The sequence below is a fragment of the Dermacentor albipictus genome, chromosome 3, assembly GCF_038994185.2.
Source record: "Dermacentor albipictus isolate Rhodes 1998 colony chromosome 3, USDA_Dalb.pri_finalv2, whole genome shotgun sequence".
Taxonomy (NCBI): Eukaryota; Metazoa; Arthropoda; class Arachnida; order Ixodida; family Ixodidae; genus Dermacentor; species Dermacentor albipictus.
Genome location: NC_091823.1, coordinates 46,033,942 through 46,054,516, shown reverse-complemented (window position 1 = coordinate 46,054,516; position 20,575 = coordinate 46,033,942). Strand labels below are relative to the sequence as shown.

At 44.4% G+C, this 20,575-nt stretch overlaps 1 long non-coding RNA gene across 1 annotated transcript; it reads left to right on the top strand.

Moving 5' to 3' along the window:
• Positions 1–8,628: 8,628 nt before the first annotated feature.
• LOC135898176 (uncharacterized) lies at positions 8,629–16,640 on the top strand. Its single transcript, XR_010563277.2, has 3 exons — positions 8,629–9,118; positions 10,622–10,758; positions 15,873–16,640. It is a non-coding gene; the product is annotated as an uncharacterized lncRNA (long non-coding RNA).
• The last annotated feature ends 3,935 nt before the right edge of the window (positions 16,641–20,575 follow it).

Here is a 20,575-nt window from a genome sequence, read left to right as displayed (position 1 = left end):
GATCTGTGTCGGTCCGGCCAATAGGAGCAGTCACCGCAAGGAAAACTCGTCCGCAGAACTTTATTTTCCGGTTGAAGAACCAAATTGCTGAATTGGCCGAATTTCACATTCCTCTCTTTCTCTAAAAAAAAAAGAGAAGCAACAACAACTATAATAAAAAAGATATACTTGTTATTCGTCTCTTCGCAATCCGTTCACTTTGGAGGCCCAGAATGTGCAATCAGTGTGCTCGACATGCGCAAATAAATAGTCGTATTCGGAGCTGCGTCACACTCATCGATGAAACTCGGGAACCAGTGCGCAATTTTTCGCCTATATAGAATCTGAAATCTGATGGTACACTTGTAAGCCGTCGGCTCCTCGGCTGCTGCGTGCTGCCCTTCGATATTTTTTTCTGTCTCTTTCCCCCCTTCTCATTCTATATTACTCAAATTTGACTCTACTCCATTTTTCCGCCTTCATTTACTTGTTGTTATATTGTAAAACTACGTGCTATTCGTGCGTGTTGCCTTTCCATTTTCTCATGTTTTATTTATAGTTGTTCCTTTAGGATTGTAAAGGAAGTACGTTAGACTGTTTTTCGCCTTTTAATGGCGACTGCAACTTTGTTCACGTGGTCGTGAAAAAAAAAAAAGCTAAAAGGAGGCGCCGGAACTTGATTAGCCCGAAACACCAAGAGATCTAAAGTTGTCGACTTCTTTTCTCTTGTGTTCTGTCTGCACGCCTCACCTCTTTTTTGCATAATGGATCTAAAGCGGCAACATCTACGGTGACATCTCTGTGAAGAAAACTTTGCGTCGGCATTGTTCTACGAGCGTAACAAGGTTAAGCAAATCCGTCCGCTCTACCCTTATCCTAATCTCCCCTGCCACTCCCTTTGAGGCTGCGCAAAACGAGCCCTAAATGCGTCGGTGGTCTACAATATGAGACTCATGTCGTAGTGTCGACGATGATTGTTTCGCTTTTACAGTTGGAACTACGGTCCTGTGTGAGACTTTACCTCTGTATTACTGCACAAACAAATGTCCTTTAAGAAATTATCTTCACTGGTGTCAGATGTGTCTTACCAGTACTCACGTACGGGGCAGAGAAGCCTGGAGGCTTCTCTGCCCCGTACGTAGAGGACGACGCAACAAGCTATGGAAAGAAGAATGATGGATGTAACGTTAAGGGATAAGAAAAGAGCAGATTGGATGAGGGAACAGACGTGAGTTAACGACGTCTTAGTTGAAATCAAGAAAAAGAAATGGGCATGGGCAGGACATGTAATGAGGAGGGAAGATAACCGGTGGTCATTAAGGGTGACGTACTGGATTCCGCCCACCGAAATTTCTAAGAAATTTAGGTGGGCGGATGAAAATTAAGAAGTTTGCGGGGACAACATGGCCACAATTAGTACATGACCGGGGTAGTTGGAGAAGTATGGGAGAGGCCTTTGCCCTGCAGTGGGTGTAACCAGGATGATGAGTGGTCACGAAACTTCAGGCCAGGTGTGCTTTGTTCGCCGAGCACCTGAGGACCATGTGACCCACTCCAGACACACGGCAAAATGCGGAAAGCACGCAAAGACGCGTCGAAAGCACCACGCTTAGCTGCATCGTCGTTTGACGAATGCACGATTATTTAAGACCGGGATTGCCGTCGCGTGGTCACGGTTGGGAGCATACGAATGTCTCTGACAGCGTGATGGAGAATGTCGTGTCTACTGAAAAAGTATTAAATGACTGTGCTCTAACCTACCATAATGGAAAAATGGGTTAACCTGCCTGTCATATATTAATGACAGGCATGCAACAGCACTGCTTTATTTTAGCGGTATTACATCTCGTCAGATCAAAACACGCGAAATGTGATTTTTTGAAGCTGTTCTTCAGTGAAAATTTATCTCTAATTTATTATTCTGTTTTGAGTTTTATTATTTTTAATTCTTCTTTTAATAGATACTGCATACTTGGTCATTTGTTTTCTGTCTTTACTTTATCGTTGCTATCGAATTCTGTTTATAGTCGCTGCTTTCTTTTCTAAGTGGCACTTCTTACTTTTAACGTTATGTCTATTGATGATTCTCCAAGCTCACCTCTCCGTTTTCCTTCTTTAATCCAATTTTTTACTCTTCGAAGGATATTGCCGCCTAATACCTTTTCTACAGCAACTAAACACACCGATTTCAGGTCCACTACATAACGCGTTCTTTCTTCATCAAGTTTTCTGGTTCAGTGCTCTCTTTACCATTCTCTTGCTTTCTTGTTTCAGATAAGCCAAAGGTTTAAAACGGAGTTTGAGCTCGGCGCTCGTGTCTTAATAGATGGGAACGGAGACGTCGTTTTTCTCGACATAACAAATCAACGAATCGGTTTAGAAAAGTCAGTTAAAATCTAGTAGCGATAGTAACTGTTCTTGATGCGTTAGCATTCTGAGAGCACTTCGCGCTGGTTCTGGAGGCTACGTATCTATTCATCTAACCATTTCCCGCTTACCATTGGGTAAAGTCTGTGGTTGAATGGCGAGCGCGTCGGGCTGCTGTCTGTGCTGAAGTAACAGGGTTCGAAACGAGCCATTGGATCAACTTAGGTCACTGATGGTGAATTCCAATGGCAGATTCGGAGCACTTCCGGTAGTAGTTTTTCTGCTGCTTGCGGAGCAAGTTTATTCCGTTGGGAGATTGACAGTGTCTCTCGTATCTTTAATTATCGGATTGGGCGCAGCTCCACCGCTAGATCTACTCCACGGAGCAGCGCTGTCTACTCCAAAAAAATGGACGGAGTCGACCGGAGGTCGCTTGATGTCGGCCCACCCACAGCCAACGTACCGCTGTGGCGTGCGCGCCCCTCTGATCGCGAATTGCCATCTCTCGAAAGCAACGAGCGGTGCTTCGCATCGTCAGTTTTCGCTTTTACTGCTTGCGGAATGCGACGATCCATCTAGCTCGAGTTCCGAATCGACCGGCGGTGACTCAAGCGACGAAGCTTGGGAAGTTAGTGCATTCAAGCAAAGCTTTCGACATAGTGTTTCGGCCGCTGGCTGCGAGACTGCATGTTACGCGTTTCGTCGACGACGTCGTTCGCCAGTATTCGGAAAAGGTAACAAGGCTCCTTTTCGAAAGCTGGAACTTTTTCAGCCTTTACTTTTGTTGATGAAATGCAGTTCCGAAGGCACTTCAGGCTGTCTCGATGTGTTGCCACAGAACTGATCGCAGGCTTCCTTGCGTCTCCGATATTTCCGACACACAATCACGGCGGACGACAGAATCCGACTTACATGCGGTGCGACTGCCATTAGAGCGCCAGAAGGCTCAAAACAAGCACAAAACTTGTAAACACAGCGCGCGGGCGAATTGAAGCCGCAAACGACGCAAAAAACGCGAGGAATACTGGGCGCTTTCGGAATCCGATTATGTGCTAGCGCCCCCTGCCAATTGCTCTGGTGGGAGTGCTTGTGTTTCAATCACAGATTCGATTCTGTTCCCCTCCGCCGTAGCAGAGTGCTCTGGCGCAGAGTTCGTCGGTCACTTCAAATCGACCATTGGAATTCACTTTGAGTATTTGCCATTGAGTACACACGTGCCGCTCTTCAACGAACCTCTTTGAAGGTGACACGAGTCACTGTAGCTGCGGGACTGGGTAGGCACCGCTGCTCGAAGAAACTTTTTGACGCCGACATGGAGCACTGAGTATGTGCGACTGGGGTTGCGCCACTCTTCGACGAACGTCCTTGACGCCATCTCCTTTAACGCCACTGGAAATGTCCTTGACGCCACTGGAAAAATGTGCCGCAGCTACAACGACGAAAGAGATTCCTTAAAATTTTCCGATGCTGCGCGGAATGGAACCCACATCACAAGCGCTCCTCAAGGGCAGCAACCCGACGCATTAGCAGGCTTCACCACAAACGCACTGGGCATGCGCCACTTTCAGTGAACTCCTTTCACGCCAACGCTTTAGCACTGGGTATGTGTCACTCTTCGATGAACCTCTCGCCAACTTGGGTCACTGAGTATGTGCCACTGAGTTCGCAGCGTTCGCAGGCACCGGTGCGCCACGCTTCTCGTCTCGGAGGCCACGCGTGTTGAACTTGCTTTCACCTTTCATCCCTCTTGCTATGTCATCATCACCCCTCATCAGACCTTTATGTCCCTGTTCCCCCTCCCTCTGTGCAGAGTAGCAGGCTAGAGCACCTTACCTCAGGCCGACCTCTCTGCTTTCTTTCAATTAAATTATATATATACATATATATATATATATATATATATATATATATATATCGGCAGCGCCACTAGACGGCACAGAGTGTCCACCTTGAAGAGCGAGAGAGGAGCCCTTTTGGGCGCATGACGTGCTTCTCAGCGTTCGCATGCACCGGCACGCCACGCATTTCGGAGGTCGTGCTCAGGCTTCGTGGCGGCGCCGCTAGATGGCGCCGAGTGTTCTTAGGGAAGCGCTAAAGAGGAGTCCCGCTGCAGTACACGCCTCATACATAACTCGTTTCGGCGGTGGCAATACATTGCGCCTCTGCCTTGACACAATGGTAAACGCATCACCGTCGACAATCATGGTGAGACGGCATCTGCCGTATTTTTATTCAGCCCGTCAGTGTTGTGGCCCTCCATTGTTGTGAAATGTAAAATTAAAGGGAATCTCAAGTATCTAGTTTTCAACTGTGTGACTTATTTATAAACAACGATGTCACAACTGCGTAAACTGTACGTATTAGGACGTCTAAATCAGAGAAGATTCCAGTAATATACATCGCTCTCAGTACTACACTGTGCATAACCGGATCTGGAGAGTTTTGTCGGCGTTTCCGATTGGTTCGCTTCCCCTCGATTAACTTGCGGTGGCTAGTCGACAATCGCGGCGGCGAACAACGATGCGTTGCAAATGCCGCCAAAATCGATCCTCATCGAAGAATAGTTGGCTGCGTGATGTCGTTTACGTGCCGAAACAACTCGAAAACGTTCTACTACACGCAAAGTGTTTATTATACGCAAAGAAATCCATTCTTGGCGGCAGCTCCCAGCAGCCAGGGTCAGAATCAAGGCCAGAGTGATTGGCGGACAGCCATTTTCTATATTCCCTGTGGAGCGCGGGGCAGTCTCCTGATATTCGAAAAAAAAAGAATGCTGTTTTGTTAGGCACATTATTGCATCTTTAGTGCGTACACGTCACTTTCACGTGGGGAGCTTTCCCTCTTCCGTGATGTCACGTGACAGACAGTGGAGGCGTGCGCGGCCCGAAAAATGGTTATCAATATCGGAGTGCTAACGACAACAAAGCCGTACGATTGGAAATTAATTTGTTTTTTGTTCCGCTTCATCGTGCACAATCAGTGTGCACACGTCATGTTAAGATGGAGAGTTCTCACAATTTTCGTGACGTGACAGGCAGATGAAGTCGGAATGGCCTGAAAATTTTTGACCAATCGCGGAGGGCTGATGACTGAAGTGGCAGATACAGATTGGAGTAGTTATACGTGACGTTGCTGTCCTACATTGAGGGTAGGGTGCTACCGGTGCTAACATATTGGGCAGAAACTTGAACAAAGAAACTCGAGAAGACAGGGCAACAAGTAATGGAACGAAAGATATTAGGCGTAACCTTAAGCGATAGAAAGGGAGTAAGGGAGTCGCGTTGATCAGAGAGAAAACAGGGAATAGCCGATATTCTAGTTGCCATTGATAGAAAAGAAGGGAGCCGGGCAGGTCATGTAAGGCGTAAGCCAGATGACCGGCGGCCTATTAGAGTTACAGAATGGGTGGCAAGGGAAGGGATGCACAGTCGAGGACGGCAGAAAATTAGGTGGCGGGATTAAATTAGGAAATTTGCACGCTCAAATTGTAATCAGCTACACTCTAAAAATTTTCACACCCTTATGGGTGTAATGCGGGTGTATTAATCTTTTCACCCTTGTAAACACCCTTGAAACACCCTTTTTTAACGAAAGAGGGTGTTCAACAAGTAAACACCCTTGGAACACCCCAGTCTTTCTAATTTACACCCTAATTATAAGGGAGTAAGTGAACAAGCTTACAGCATATGATGAATGAACATTGCCAGTTAAGGCGTTGATATTGGCTGTACATGAAACGCGCGCTACCTGCGCTTGAATCAGGTAGCTGGAATGATTAGATCGGGGCACCTAGGCAGTAGCGCACTGACTCCGAACAGTGGTCAGAAATGAAGTTTCCCACGAATGTTGATATTGAACGGATGACACTAACGCGCAGACTTTGCATAGCCAGATATATGCAAAAGGCTTCATATGATGAATAGCAAAATATTTACAATGCTATCACTGAATACTTAAAGGTGTGCAACCAGTTAGACTGGGAATGGTTAGGAGTGAGGGCTAACGGTAAATAGCTCACCAACTTACGGTTCGTAGATGACATTGGCATACTCAGCAACACTGCAGACTATTTGCAACAAACGTTTGAGGAACATGTCGAAGAAAGTGTAAGTCTGACTGAGAGTTAGTATGCAGAAGAGAAAAGTAATGTTCCGCAGCGTGGTGAGAGAACGAATGTCATGGTCGGCAGTCAGCCTCTAGAACCTGCGCAGAAATACGTTTATTGAGCTTAATTACTCGCAGGGGCCTCTGATCAAGGAAATTAACAAAAATAAAACATTAGCTGGAGAGCTTACGGCAGGCATTACTAAATCATGACCAGGGAGCTTACTGCTAACCATTGCTTTCTACCGTTACTAACGTATGGGGCCGAAACTTGGAAGTTACCAAAGAAGCTTGGGAAGACGTTGAGGACCGCGCAACGAACGATGGAATGAAAATTATTAGGCATGATGATAATAGACTGGAAGACAGCGATGTGGATTAGAGAGCGAACGGGAATAGCTGATATACTGGTTGACATTATGAGGAAGAAGTCGTGCTGGGCAGACATTGCAATGCGTAAGGGAGAGAACTGCTGGTCTATTGGAGTTGCAAAATGGGTGCTAAGGGAAGGAAAGCACAGTCGAGGACGGCAGAGAATGATGTGGACGTGATGGAATCGGGAAACTTGAAAACACGTGGAACCAGTTAGCACAAGACAGGGGTATTGGAGATCGCTGGAGAAGCTTTCGTCCTGCGATGGACGTCAAAATAAGCTGATGATGATGATGATGTGACGACATCCATGCTAGCTTCGCGGCATGTCTTTCATGTTATGTCATGCATGCGTGTCATGCACGTTCTGATAGCTCGATTTCCGTCGATTGCGGGCGGGGGGGGGGCGCTAGTAGCGGCGTAGCCAAGTGGGGCACACCGGGCACTTGTAACGCTCACTAAAAGTAAAATTTTTGCTGCTATGGCATTGGCCCCGCTCCTTCCCCCTCCTCGGTCAATTGGGACCCCCCGCCCCTCACACGAAAACATTTTCTGGTTACGCCACTGTGGGGAGGGGTTGTAAGATTGCTCTAGACCCCTCCCCCTAACTTGTCAACGGAAACGGGGGACGGGAGGGCAGCTGCCGCCGGGCCGCAAACCTTAGGCAGCCCAATTAACGGCTGCATTTCCCTTTGGACGTGAATACTGCATTAATGCCATTACACTGTAGGATTCGTGGCGGTTCGAGGGCATGCGACAATAAAAAAAAACACATACAGCCATCAGAAAGTCTTAGCTTGAGCAGATCTTTGGGAGCTGGGCAAGACTCTCACAAAAGAAAAAAAGCTTGGCACCCTTCTTACAGGCATTGTCAACTCTGGGTCCCACCGCTGACTGTACATTTCCGGTAAAAAAAATCACTCATGAACTCCTCTCGGATTTGTCTAAGTGTGCGTAAGCATTGTGACTCTTCCTCATCTACACGCAGTCCATGTCGTTATCAATGTTATGAGACTTGATCCGACAAGTATAAGCGCCAGCGCTGCGGCGACACGGGCTGCTCTGGTCGGCAGCGCAAGCAAAGTACTGCAGGTGGCGGGGCCAGGCGCGCTGGTGACGTTCCGTTCGTTTTGAGCCGTTATCGCTCTTTAGCCCTCCTCATCCGCGACGAACCATTATCAACCGTTCTCCGGCGGCGGCTGCTTGTGGCACGGCCGCGCGAACCGTATCTTGAAAGCGAACTGCATTGTGGACAGAGTGTGCCCACTGCTGAAAACTTCACGCGCTGTGTTCTCACCGTTTACTTCGCTTTGAAAACAGACGCGCGCACACCTATCTTGAAAGTGATCTGCGAAAAGCGCATAGTGCGGCATAAGCTGAAAGCTTCGTGAGCGCAGTGTTCTCGCCGCTTCGGTCGCGTTGAAGCCTTGAAGCGAGAGCTAGCACGAAGGTGAATTCACTCGCTGCTGCGGGTTCTATATTGAAAGATATCGTGCGGTACGGACTGACGGACGGATGGTTTTTCTTGTTGGGGAAGTATAGAAATGCTTACGTTATAAAAAAAAATCGCAGGGTTCGCGAATTTCGCGATAAGAACCAACACCAACCTACTCCCCCACCCCCCGCTGAGCGATGCCGTCTTGATCGCCCCCTCCCAACCCCAGGAAAAGGGACACTACCTTTCTATCTCACTTGAAGAAAGGATGATGAAGCGTTAGCAACGACAATAACGGCATTTTCTAACGAGTTGTCTTATGGCCTCTGAGATTTGCGCGCGAAGCTGGCGCGCGCGAACCTGAGAGGCCATAATTGGCCGCTTAATAGCATAAAAAGACAAAGATAATGCCAAACGACACAACTAAAAATTCAAACAAAGAACTGATCTTAGCTATACTGTTTGGGGAAAAGAAATAAAAAATTAGACAGCCGCAACACACGCCACTAAAGCCACCACCGCCGGCATAACGCGGAACCAACTGTTGGCAACATTCATTCGCGCGTCATTGCTTCGTCCGCGTCGTCTCCGCAACGAGAGCCGCCATCTTCTCGCGCCTAACGTTTTGTATGGTTTTGTTCTCTGCAATCCGCGCACACAGCTCATCGGTGGTTTCACGTCTGCTCGGCGTCGCAATGCGGCCTGCGTCATTTTCTGGTGCTCGCGCAATCGGTGTGAAACATGTCGCATGTGAAATGTTTGATAGAAGTGCCTCACGTCCAAGTCAAGCCGCCGTACGGGTGTATGGCTGTGCGCCCCGTTCTCGGAAGCGTCGACGGGTTTCCGGCATGCGGATTTCAGGTACGTGCAAATGCGTTTCGCCCTCCTATTGAGCTCCGGAGCAAAGCGTGCAATATTTCATGTGAAAGATGCAGTGCCCGTGATCATGGTGTGAATTTCGAGCGGCAAACGAGAACTTTGGCACTTAGAGCACACCGCGGCTGCTAAGTCAGCGTGGAAATTGTTTTACGTTACCGTAATATGTTGCTGTCAGTCTAATCTGCGGCTTGTGGATAGCTAGCCCATTGACGTTTGCTTGTGGCAGCGATAGGTGTATAAATGGAAGCGGTAATAATTTTCGAGAGCAGAGTTTTTTCGCTCGATGTTTGGTCGTGTTTATGGCGTTATGAAAGCTAGAAAACTAAATGGCTTGATCGTGCTTAGTTCCAACTCTAAGGGGCGTAACGTTGGCGCTGTATATGTTTGTTTTCGGTGTCACGAGTACCACTTTCATGCTTTTGTTGCATGAGAGTGGTAGCTGCTGCGTGCCGTCTGGGTAGAACACAATAAAAGCAATTTCCTCACTCATACGTATGCAATGTGAGGTAACAAAATTTTCAGCGTTTTATTCGGAGCGTAAATATCCAGTATAGTTTAGTAAGAAACTCAAATTCTGTGTTAGCTTAGTAGGCGTGAAACAAGTGAAACTCGCATTCCTTTTTGAATTGTTCGCCCAAACTGCACCGCCCCCAGATGCGTCATCGGGTAATTGACAGTAGCTTCGCTACGTGAGTTGTTTTATGCGCCTATATTGCCCGGTTAAGTATCCTGTTCATTTATACTGACGCTCGTTCATCTTGATTTTAAGCGGTTACTATCCCCGAGTACCGGATGATGCCAAACTTGTGAGGTGTAGCAAACGCGGGAAATTCAAAGTGGCGTGGCTGCAAGGCCCTGTTTTTACGTTTCTTGCATTCAAAGGCAACAGACACAGTATCACTGATTTATTTTCCATTTCTGCTGTACTTGATCAATCTAATGTGACAACTGCATCTGCTCTTTAATGTTCTCCATTTACTGTGTATTCAGCTTGGCTGCCACCTTCTCTTCAGAGGATGCCGCTGTGATAGCTCTTTCGTATAGCACATGCCTCTAGGCCCTTGTGTTTCAAGGGCTCCCGCGAGGCAGCAGTGCTCCAAGTAATTTTACCATTCTATATATTTTCTATTTTGCATCATTCTTCCACGATGGATTTTAATGTTAATAGTATTTGTCATTAGTCATCGCCATAATCTTATAGCACATAGATTTTACGCACTTCACATCGACAATTTTTAGGCCAGTTTACAGCCAAGTCACATCTTCCATAATACATCGTCAACATTACCACTTGTCATGGCGCTCTTTGGCCAAACCTGGCCCTTGCGCCATAAAACACCACACATCATCATCATCAGCTTGGCTGCCAGAAAATGCTTGAATTTCTTTCAGTATCCAAGTGACGCAAAATTTCACTGACGGCCGTGTGTGAAACACGCAAGATGACAAAACTGATAGCAAAGTGATGAGATATTTCTTTTATAGCGTTTGGACTCTACTTTTGGTGAGGATGTCGATCGACCTTGGGCCTGGCGACAGCACACCCGACATCGCCAAAGTGCAGCCTATCAGTTGAGTGCCCCCGAATGGACCATCAACATTGGAAAATGAAGCAGAGCCAGGTAGGGGCAATTTTTACTTTGGAACAGAATACTGACAGCTGCCTCTTTTTTTAAGAACTAAATAACATATTTACAAACCAATCCTTTCTCTTTGTGCAGCCTACATAGAATTGTTTTTTGCTTGTTATACAGACCTTCAGAAAGCAGTTCTGAACCCTTTTTGCATGCACAAATAAATAAAGAGGAGTGCACTTTCTGAAGAAATTGATGCACTGAAATGTGCGTTCGACACACAGTGAGATGCAAAATAACCAACAACTTTAAAGCGGTAAAAAAAATTTGAAACATGTTCTAACATCATAGCCCGCCTTGGCATACGGATCTAAATATAACAGCAACGGAGGTGCATGCAGAGAAGTGTTTGTAAATGTTTGCAAGATATGTACATTGTCTAAGAAATTGTTTTTATTTACTTGGAGCTTCTTGGTGCCATGGCAGTGCAGTAAAAGCTCAAAATGATGCCCCTGCTCCTAATAAAGCACTTTTAGATTTTAAAATTAAATTATGGGCTTTTACATCCCAAAACCTAAAGTTTTGGTAACCTGGCTTCTTTAATGTACACCTGAATCTAAGTGCATAAGCGGTATTGCATTTTACCCTCATTTGAGGGCAGCTGCCATGGCCTAGATTGAAGCTGGGACCAGCATGACTGAGCAGCATGGCATCATAGTAAGTGGGCTATTACACCAGGTCAAAATGAGAAATACTGCTTAGAACTACCAACTTCGTGGCTCACAAGCACTTTGCACTAAGTTAAAGGAGTATGTAGTACTGTCAGTGGCCGTTTATGTACCAATTTCTTTTTAACCTGACTCCATTATTAAAGTGCGAAGCTTCAATTAGTCAAAACCAGCCTAAATTACAGAACCAGCTCAAAACACGCACCATGTATAGCTGGATTTGGACATGAAAATGGAGTCAAGTCATGTCGCCGAAAATGGCGGTGGCAGTCACACTATTTCATGCATTTTGCCTAAAACATAGTCAATAATAATTAATCAATTTCTAAAATATTCTTTTCAAAAAGTTTTTTTCAAGCATGAAAGGAGGAGCCAAATGGTGTTCAGGTGCACGAGCAGTTAGTTGCACGGCACTTCTTGCATGTGTTCACTGGCTTCTTTCTAGCTTGAAAGAAAAATTTGTTGCACCTATTGAGCAGTAGAAAACTGGATTGGGAATTTTTCAGGATGCTCTACAATTTTCGCACTGACACTTTTGCTTTGAATATAATATTTGAGCAGTTAAGTAATCGTTACTAACTAATTAACTAATTAGAAGAAATGTAAGAATTGGTTTCACTTCCTCAAAACGATGGCAAACGACATTGCCTTGGTGCTGTCCAGCTACGTGGCACTTGTACATATTTAAAGCTTGCACATGTCATACAGACCACCTGGTAATTACAAGGCATATATAGAAGTGGCTAAGTTGTGTGAGCCAGCCATATGTAGCAAATCATGAGAAACAGCCATGTTTCTTTCACTTAAGGGCATGATAAGATTTACATGCTCGACACCTTGCATCAGTGTGTTCTAGGCCTGTTCGTAGTTTAGCTGCTACATAAACAATATTTCTCCACATGTGAGCTCATATGCATCTTTCAAGTATATTGCCCCGTGTGTCCAAAATAAACCATCCTCGCGCTTCCTTCATTATGTATACATCTGTTGCTGTGCTAAATTTTTAACATGCAACTGCACAAATTTTCATGTAGTTTACATATTTCCTCGTTGTTTGGTGGCTTTATTTCTGAACAAGTTGTTTTCGTTAAACCCTGTTGCACACAGCAGTACACAGCATTTCTGCCTAGAGTGGGAATTGTTTTTTTTTTTCAGATTGACATAAATACACCTTGCCTGGGCAATGTAAGGTATTCTACATAACACGGCCCTGCAATAATGTTTCATACTGCATTCCAGCATCATACAGAACTGTTTACTTACCAGATTAGAATATGTATAAGTGTTGGAAGTAACAGAACTGGAAGAAGCCAGCAGATAATGAGGCCAAGGAAAGCATAGAGGAACATGTTTTAAGTTTTTTATATGAAGTATAGAAATGATGAATTCTAGGTAAGTGAAAGTGGATTAAAAGATATCCACCTCTTGGTGGGGAACTGTCCCATAACCTTCACATTACGCATGTGATATACTAACCACTGTGGTACTACGGCCGTGTTCGAGCGTCGACAATCTGAGGGGCCATTGTGGACGGTTGAATGCTGCCTCGGTGGCACAGTGGTTAGTGCATGGCATGCCTAATGCAAAGGCTGTAGGTTCGTTCTCCCCCCATGCCTGTTTTTTTTTTACCATTTTCATTTCCTTTTATCATTTCTACATTTAAATAGAAAATTACAAATAAGTTTCCACGTGCCTTCCCTGGCATCTTCCAGCTGTCATTCAGAAAAATTTTGACCCTCAGTATCCGTTCTTCTCGTTTGGAAGAACAGGAGCTTCATTTTAAAAATAATGAATTCACCTTGTTCAGCATCTCAATGTGGTCTCAAATCTTATCACAGCATGTGTATTACTAAGTGAAGTTTTTGTTAAGATGATATAGCATGGGACCTAATTAGTAGCCTTTGTGTACAGATATATGACTAGTCTAATAAATAGGAGAATTTTAAGAAGCACTTCTAACATGGTCTGAGCATGTGTTTAAAAAAACTAGTCTAGCATGATTTCAGGCATAGCTGTTGCCCCTGAAGAATATTTGGATCATCTGCATTGGCATTGTTTTTAGAGAGCACCAATACTGCTTTGATAGAAGTAGCCTCGTGGAACATGAAGCATCGCTTCTTGCTTAGTCAAGGAAATATTATCTGCATATCTGACGTGCATGTGTCATATGTTCGAATGCTGTTTAAAGGCTGCTAATAAGAAAATTACTTCACTTGCCTTCCAGAGATTGCTTCAGTAGTCTATGCTACTCGATCATAAACAATTTACCAGAGTGAACTTTCATCACAGTTGGCTTTGCAATGTTTATGCAAAATACAATTGCCTACTAGACATGTGACTGCACTAAAACTTGGAATTAATGACCAGTAAGATTTATGGGACCAGCAAAACTTAGTTTATTACTCCAGAACAAAATGCGAGGCACTTCGGTTATTTCTGCCATAGAGTTTCTTACATTAATTACTAGAGGGAACTCTGGCGCTGCAGTCGTACCACCATGGGAATGATGGGAAGCACATGGATTTGTCTGATATTCGTGCTTGTGAATTCAGACGTTCTTGTGGCTTCGTATATTATACGCTATATAAATCTTATTGTCGTAAATTTCAGCGCAGTCTATACTCTTCGAAGTGCAGAAGACGGCGCCAACACGCACAATTGCTATTAATTGCAACGATTGAGCTTGTCCAGGTAGCCAAATCGAAGGGCACCAAGCGTCTCAAGGCACTAGTATGCCCGCGATAAATTCATCAGGGCGTTGCACTCGCTTGTCGTTACATGCCTCCGTCGCTTAATGGTTTCAATATCAGACTTCTGTTCTAGAGTTCCTGTGTTTGAATCCTGTCGTTGGACGATTTTAATGTTTATTTATTTATTACACAGTATATTGTTGAAAATGACTAGAATACAAAGTCACAAAGCCGTTTGAAGCCAAACAGACGAAGTTTAGGCAAATCCATGTACTTCCCATAATTTCCATGCTGGTACAGCCGTTCTTGTTTGATCTCCTGTGGACACTAACGTCAGAGTTCCCTCTAGTAATTATTGTATGAAACTCTGATTTCTGCGCCTCGCTCGTGCAGAAGCGGCACCACACCTGCTGCGTAAACATGCACTACCTTTCGGCCGAGTGCAGGGAATGCTGTGAACTCGCCATGTACATAGCCTGCACTAAGTAAAACAAATCACAACGTGCAGTTGCTACCACGTTGAACTGGTGGAATGAGTAGTGAAATGCAGTACCTCCTGAACTAGTTCAGAAAGTGCAGGTTAATCAAGTGGAGATTATATAGCAACAGAAGTTGAGTGATTCTGCATTACATTCACGAAATATACTTCATGACACTTTTCCATTTATTTCCTCAGTTATTAAGAATCCATTTTGCATTGTTGGACAAAACTACAGAATGCCAACATATTTTCCAGCATTAATTGGTAGCAAACATGTCAAAACATGTTCTAGTGTCTGGATTGCCGCTTTAGCTGTTAACCCCCAAGTTAATTCCGGAAAATGTACCAAATGTTTTACGTACTGAATTCTCGGTGTCATTTTCTTTCTAAAAATATATTACTTCATTGGTCTCTGTTTAGAAATAACACAAAAATAAGAGCTGCTCTTGAGGGCAGCTTTCCCTCAATGCCGACTGTAACTGATCTTTGACAACAAGAGCAGCATAACGTCGGGCAGAAAGAGTGCAACTAGTCATTGGCGATATTGGTACTACTTCCAGTCACTAGTACAGCTTGTGATCAATGGTTAAAGGTTGCGACTTTGTTGCTGCCCAATTTTAATTCTGCAGCTGTTACACTTGGGTGTAGCATGTGTACGTACGTGTGCATGCATTAAAATGACTTCACGCTAGAGCAAAGCAACTAGTGCAGAGAGGCATTAGTCATCTTTATATATTTGCTTTGTAAAGATGCACTAACTTTATCTTTTGCAATATAGACTTGGCGCTCATTGGCCAAAGATGCCCTTGTGCTACTAAAACCTACCAATTAATTCGCTTTTTGCAGTAGCAGGTGCTTATTCCTTTTTCAGGATCGGTCTGTGAGTTCTAATTTGTTTTTCTTTAACTGTGCAATTCCCACTCACAGGACTGCATGTCATCTAAGGTGTTCCTTTTTCAATCAAGAATGTTGAGGTTGTGTTTGTGAAACTCGATTTCTTGCCTCAAACGAGCTTGTACAAACTGACCAAGCTGATAATTCTACCTGCTTATATAATAAATGTGTTGCGGTTATGAACCCACATAATGAATGACACACAGTATAAAAATTTTATCTAATAAAACAATTTAATGAAAATTTTCATGTTTTTCGCGTTTGTGTTCACTTCTCTACTCCTGTCCGTGTCCTGTCTGCATGCCTCACCGCTTTTTTTGCATATTAAATATCGTATAAACTTAACCATGCTTTTTTACCACAATGCAGGGGGAAAAGGTTCCGGTAACACTGCATTCAGTATGGTGGCCCAGACGTGTATGCAAGCAACCTCCTTCATGTGGACCAAGAACTACTCTGCAGTGTCTCACAGACTTCCATGCGAAGCCCTCAACATTCTCGTCTCAGTGGAATGGCTGCTCATCTATCTGCGTGTCCATCACCAAGATGGCCAGTTGTAAAGCTCCTGTACCCGTTTAAGACAGCTTAATGATTTTTTTAATTTAGTTTTCATGGTTAGCCGTAGAATCTTAACATTTTTGATGTTTCTAACGTTTTTACCTGGCCCAAAGTGGTGCAATAACTTTAAACCAGTTAAGTGATGCTCACTCTAATGCGTATCTGGTTTTGTTTGTGTTTAAGAAATTTGAATGTCTGATGAGGTAACAGCATTTAAACTTGTCATCGTGGCTCTTTTCAGTGAGCTGCTAGGAAATAAGACGCAAAACTTATCACACGCCAGTTGTAGCATTTTTGTTTTCAAGACTAAAGTATACATGTTTCAAAAGATGGAAAGTAGGGAAAAAAGCCTCAAGAACATAATCATCCTAGGATTGTCATGCCCTTACAACTCTGCAATGACTAATGCCTCATACATCTTGGGAGCACATTGGTCGCAATGCCTACAGGTATACTTGATAAGAGAATAGCTTGCACTCAGATTTGCCACGCAGTTGATGGCTGATAGCTTTTGTTTGTCGTCTTCATGTTACTACTATGTATTCAATATTCATTTACACGTGCTGCGGTTTTTTGCAGTCACACACACACACACACACACACACACACACACACACACACACACACACACACACACACACACACACACACACACACACACACACACACACACACACACACACACACACACACACACACATATATATATATATATATATATATATATATATATATATATATATATATATATTTTATTCGTTTCAATAAAAATTTAGTTGAGAGTTAGCGCTCATCCTGTCTGCTTCTAGTCTGTGTCCGTGTCACTTCGCGCTACAATCCAAGATCAGGTTACTGTACCAAATTGCCCAACTTTTTATCCTTGTGTTAAAGACACACTCAGACTTGTTCTTACTTATGTGACCGGTTATTTTTGTGCTTTATAATAAGATGCAGTGCTTTTCAAATGAAAACATGTGATAGTTCGTAGTGAGGTTATTTAAAAAAACTGTTTTGCTTAAAATTTAATTGAGCAAGCCTGTGCCATTATTCGGTGCTTATGTCTTTGTATTGGTATGGTTTTGCTCATCTTCCTTTTTACTTTTAAAATGTGCAAACATTATTATGTAACCATTTCTCTTGAATGAAATAAATACTTCTGACATTTCGTCACAAATTTTACAATGATTTTGTTCAATTAGGTAACCTTAGACTAGCCGATTGTTATTCTGGTAGCTTAACTTACAATGCCTGTAGAATATTCAATGCAAGCACATGGTGAAAAATACACTAAGTTATTGGGTATAAGCAGGTCACTCTCAGTAAATGGAGCATACGTATATTTCAGAAAATAGTGCATGCTTACATATTGAACAGCATGCACAGCTACACATGCTGTTTTGTTCGTAAATGCTGAAAGATTATTCGACGTGGAAGCACTTTGTTCTTGGGCTTTCAGTGCTACCTTTAAAGTCATATATGTGAAGGTACTAGTAGAAGCATCCCGTGGAGATAAATGACAACTTTGATGAATAGAGGTATAAAATATGTGCTTAAAACGCCAAAAAACTGCTTGACAGGCTAACGTATGCTTCTGTAGTACTGCACTTGTTACCGTCGCCAATACATGCATTGCTTGCGCTCTATTGCATTCAATATGAGCTACAGCAGCGAGCTGTCGTGTCTTTCCCTCCTGGTCGAGCTGGTGGTGCGAAAATTTTTGACCAAGAAAAGTGGAGGTTTTTAATCATTTCTGAAATGCATGTAACTATGCTTTTGGCTGTGTGCTGTTTCCACGGAGTTATAAGTACTGGTGCACCAAGGTGCGGGAGATCCTGTGTCCTTAGTGCAGCGCGCATTGTTATTGTGCTCTGCATCCTGCCGGCAGTGTACTATCACTGCAGAGGAAGATTACGAAAGCATGGCGTGTGTGCCTTGCTGCAATGGCGAAACCTTAAATTGTTTGCCTGAAAGGGCCGCACGTTATGCTACCACATGATGGACCAGAAGCGCAATATGACGACGCCTCACAGATTCTGGCTCATACTGAACAAGGTAGTACCATAGCTAAGGCTAGGCAGCATTCACAACAGCTAGTATGCCTGTTAACTACATGGCTGTAGTGAACGCTAAAATACTTGCAGGGATAACACCCTTTTGGAAGGGTGTTGTCACATGCTACACCCATATTGAAAGGGTGATTGCCTGTGTTACACCCCATATAGAAAGGGTGTTGTTTGCTTTACACCCATAGGTGAGGTGACGTCATATTAACACCCCTCCTTTTGTGGGGTGTTAATGTGCACCCTTTGCTTGGGGTGTAGCAATACACCCAAAAAGGGTGTCACCCATGGGACAAGCCATTTACACCCTTAAGGGTGTTAAAATTTTTAGAGTGTAGGTAATTCTAGAATGCTGGGAGAGGCCTTCGTCCTGCAGTGGCTATAAAAAGAAAGGCTGATGATAATGTTCAAGTAGAATAAGATGATTATGACTGAGGTGGGTGGAAGTGTAAAGAAAGGGAAAGAAAGAACGTAACAGAGAAGGATATGAAGAACAAGTGATGCGCGCGCACGCACAACAGCATTCAGCGCGCAGTCAAAGGTGGTCGCAGGTTTCAATCGTCTTCAAAAAAGTGCAGCAGTGCTCTTGTGGCTCTCAGTGCGGCTCATTTTCGAGTCCATGGCCGCTGTATTTTGTTTTTTCTTCTGTGCCATCCAGTCGGACTTGAAACAGCACGCAACGTCTATAATTGGTTGTCCAAAGCGGGACAGCTTACAAGGATATGTTGTGTGGTTTTCCTCGAAGTCAGAAATGTTGCACAAAGCACTGTCCATCATGGGGCCCTATAACGTAAAACTATTCCAATATGTTTCTATTCCAATTTCCTGACGTCAAATTTGCGTAACCACCGACGCAAGCACCGGGCGGTCACCCATAGGGTTGTCTGAACAGACCAATCAAACGCTCTCTTCGTTCATAGGAGGTCCCTTTTGTTTGCTTGAAAAACGAATAACATTGCCTACACTGAGCGGCTTGTTGTATCTAATTGGCTGACAAGAGGCGAGGAGAACGCTCAAGTGGAGAGGGATTCACTAGGGCAGAGCCAGTGCACTGAAAACCGATAACCGGATGAAGAGGGTGGTGCCGGCGTCTGCGATTGGTCGGCTTTCCCTTACTTAGCTTGTGGTGGCTGGTCGAAAATCGCGGCGGCATGCAACGGAAGCTTAAGAATGACGCTAAAATTGACCCTCAGCAAAGAAGAGTTGGCAGAATGAGGTAGTAAACGTGTCGAAAGTGCTTAAAAACGTTACACGGTCACGCAAGAAGTTTTATTATACGCAAATACACCCATGCTCTCCGGCAGGTGCGAGTAGCCAGCGTCTCAGCGATCGGCGGCAGCTATCTTTTATTCCTTACGGAACGGGGCAGCCTGCGGCTATTCCGAAAAAAAATCAGTTTTGTTCGGCATATTAATGAATCTTTATCGCGTACACGTCACTTTGACGCGGTGAGTTCGTGAGGTTTTGTGACGTCGCGTGACAGGCAGGTGAAGTGGGTGCAGCCCGAAAACTTTTTACCAATAGCCGAGGGTTAATGACGAAAAGGGGTCGAATCAGAAATAACTGTTTTTCTTTTTTCTGTCAAATCATGCATAATCAGTGTGCACACATCATATCAGATGGGGAGGTATTGCGGTTTTTGTAACGTCGCGTGAACGACAGGTGAAATGGGGGGTGGTCGAAAAAAGTTTTTGACCAATCGCGGAGGGCTGATAGCAGAATTGGAATAGAAAAGTTTGGAATAGTTTTACGTTATAGCACCCATGCATGCATGAAAACAGTGGGCGTTCCTAAATGCAACGCCCAGTCACAAGAGACCCAATAAAGTTTCGTCACACCGAGATGTACCAGGCGGTAGTCAAAGGCGCAATGAATAGTTAGGAGAGTGCAGTCGCCAGTTGGCACATTCCGGGGAATTCACGTGTTTTAACGTGTTGCGACGAGCAAGCATGCGACGTTTCCGTGCTGCATCAGGCCTTGACAATGGTCCAGGCGCACGCTAGGCTTGCACGTATCGGAAATACAGTAATAAAAGGAAAGGCAGGGACGTTAAACAGGTTTCTCCTGGTTTGCTACCCTGCATTGGTGGAGGCGGAAGCGCGAAGAAAAGGAACACAAGAACGAAAGGAGGAGAATAAAGCAATAAAGGTAATTAAAGCGCAGGCGGAACAGCGCGACACGTAGAGGCACATTAAACATCACACAGCGGTAGTTATTTAGCACTGTGTGTTGTCTAATGTGCTTTCCTGTGTTCCTGTCGTTCTGCCTGCGCTACAACTACAGTAGAAGATGCCACAATAACAAGCCCGTAAAGCTACGCGCAAGGAAAGCATCGTTTTAGAAGCAACAGGCATGTACTGACAGGACATGCATCAATTTGTGGAAATGCGTAATGGCACGAGCATCCGCATAATGAGACTGCGGATGCTCGGGCAACGTATCACGGTTGCGCGT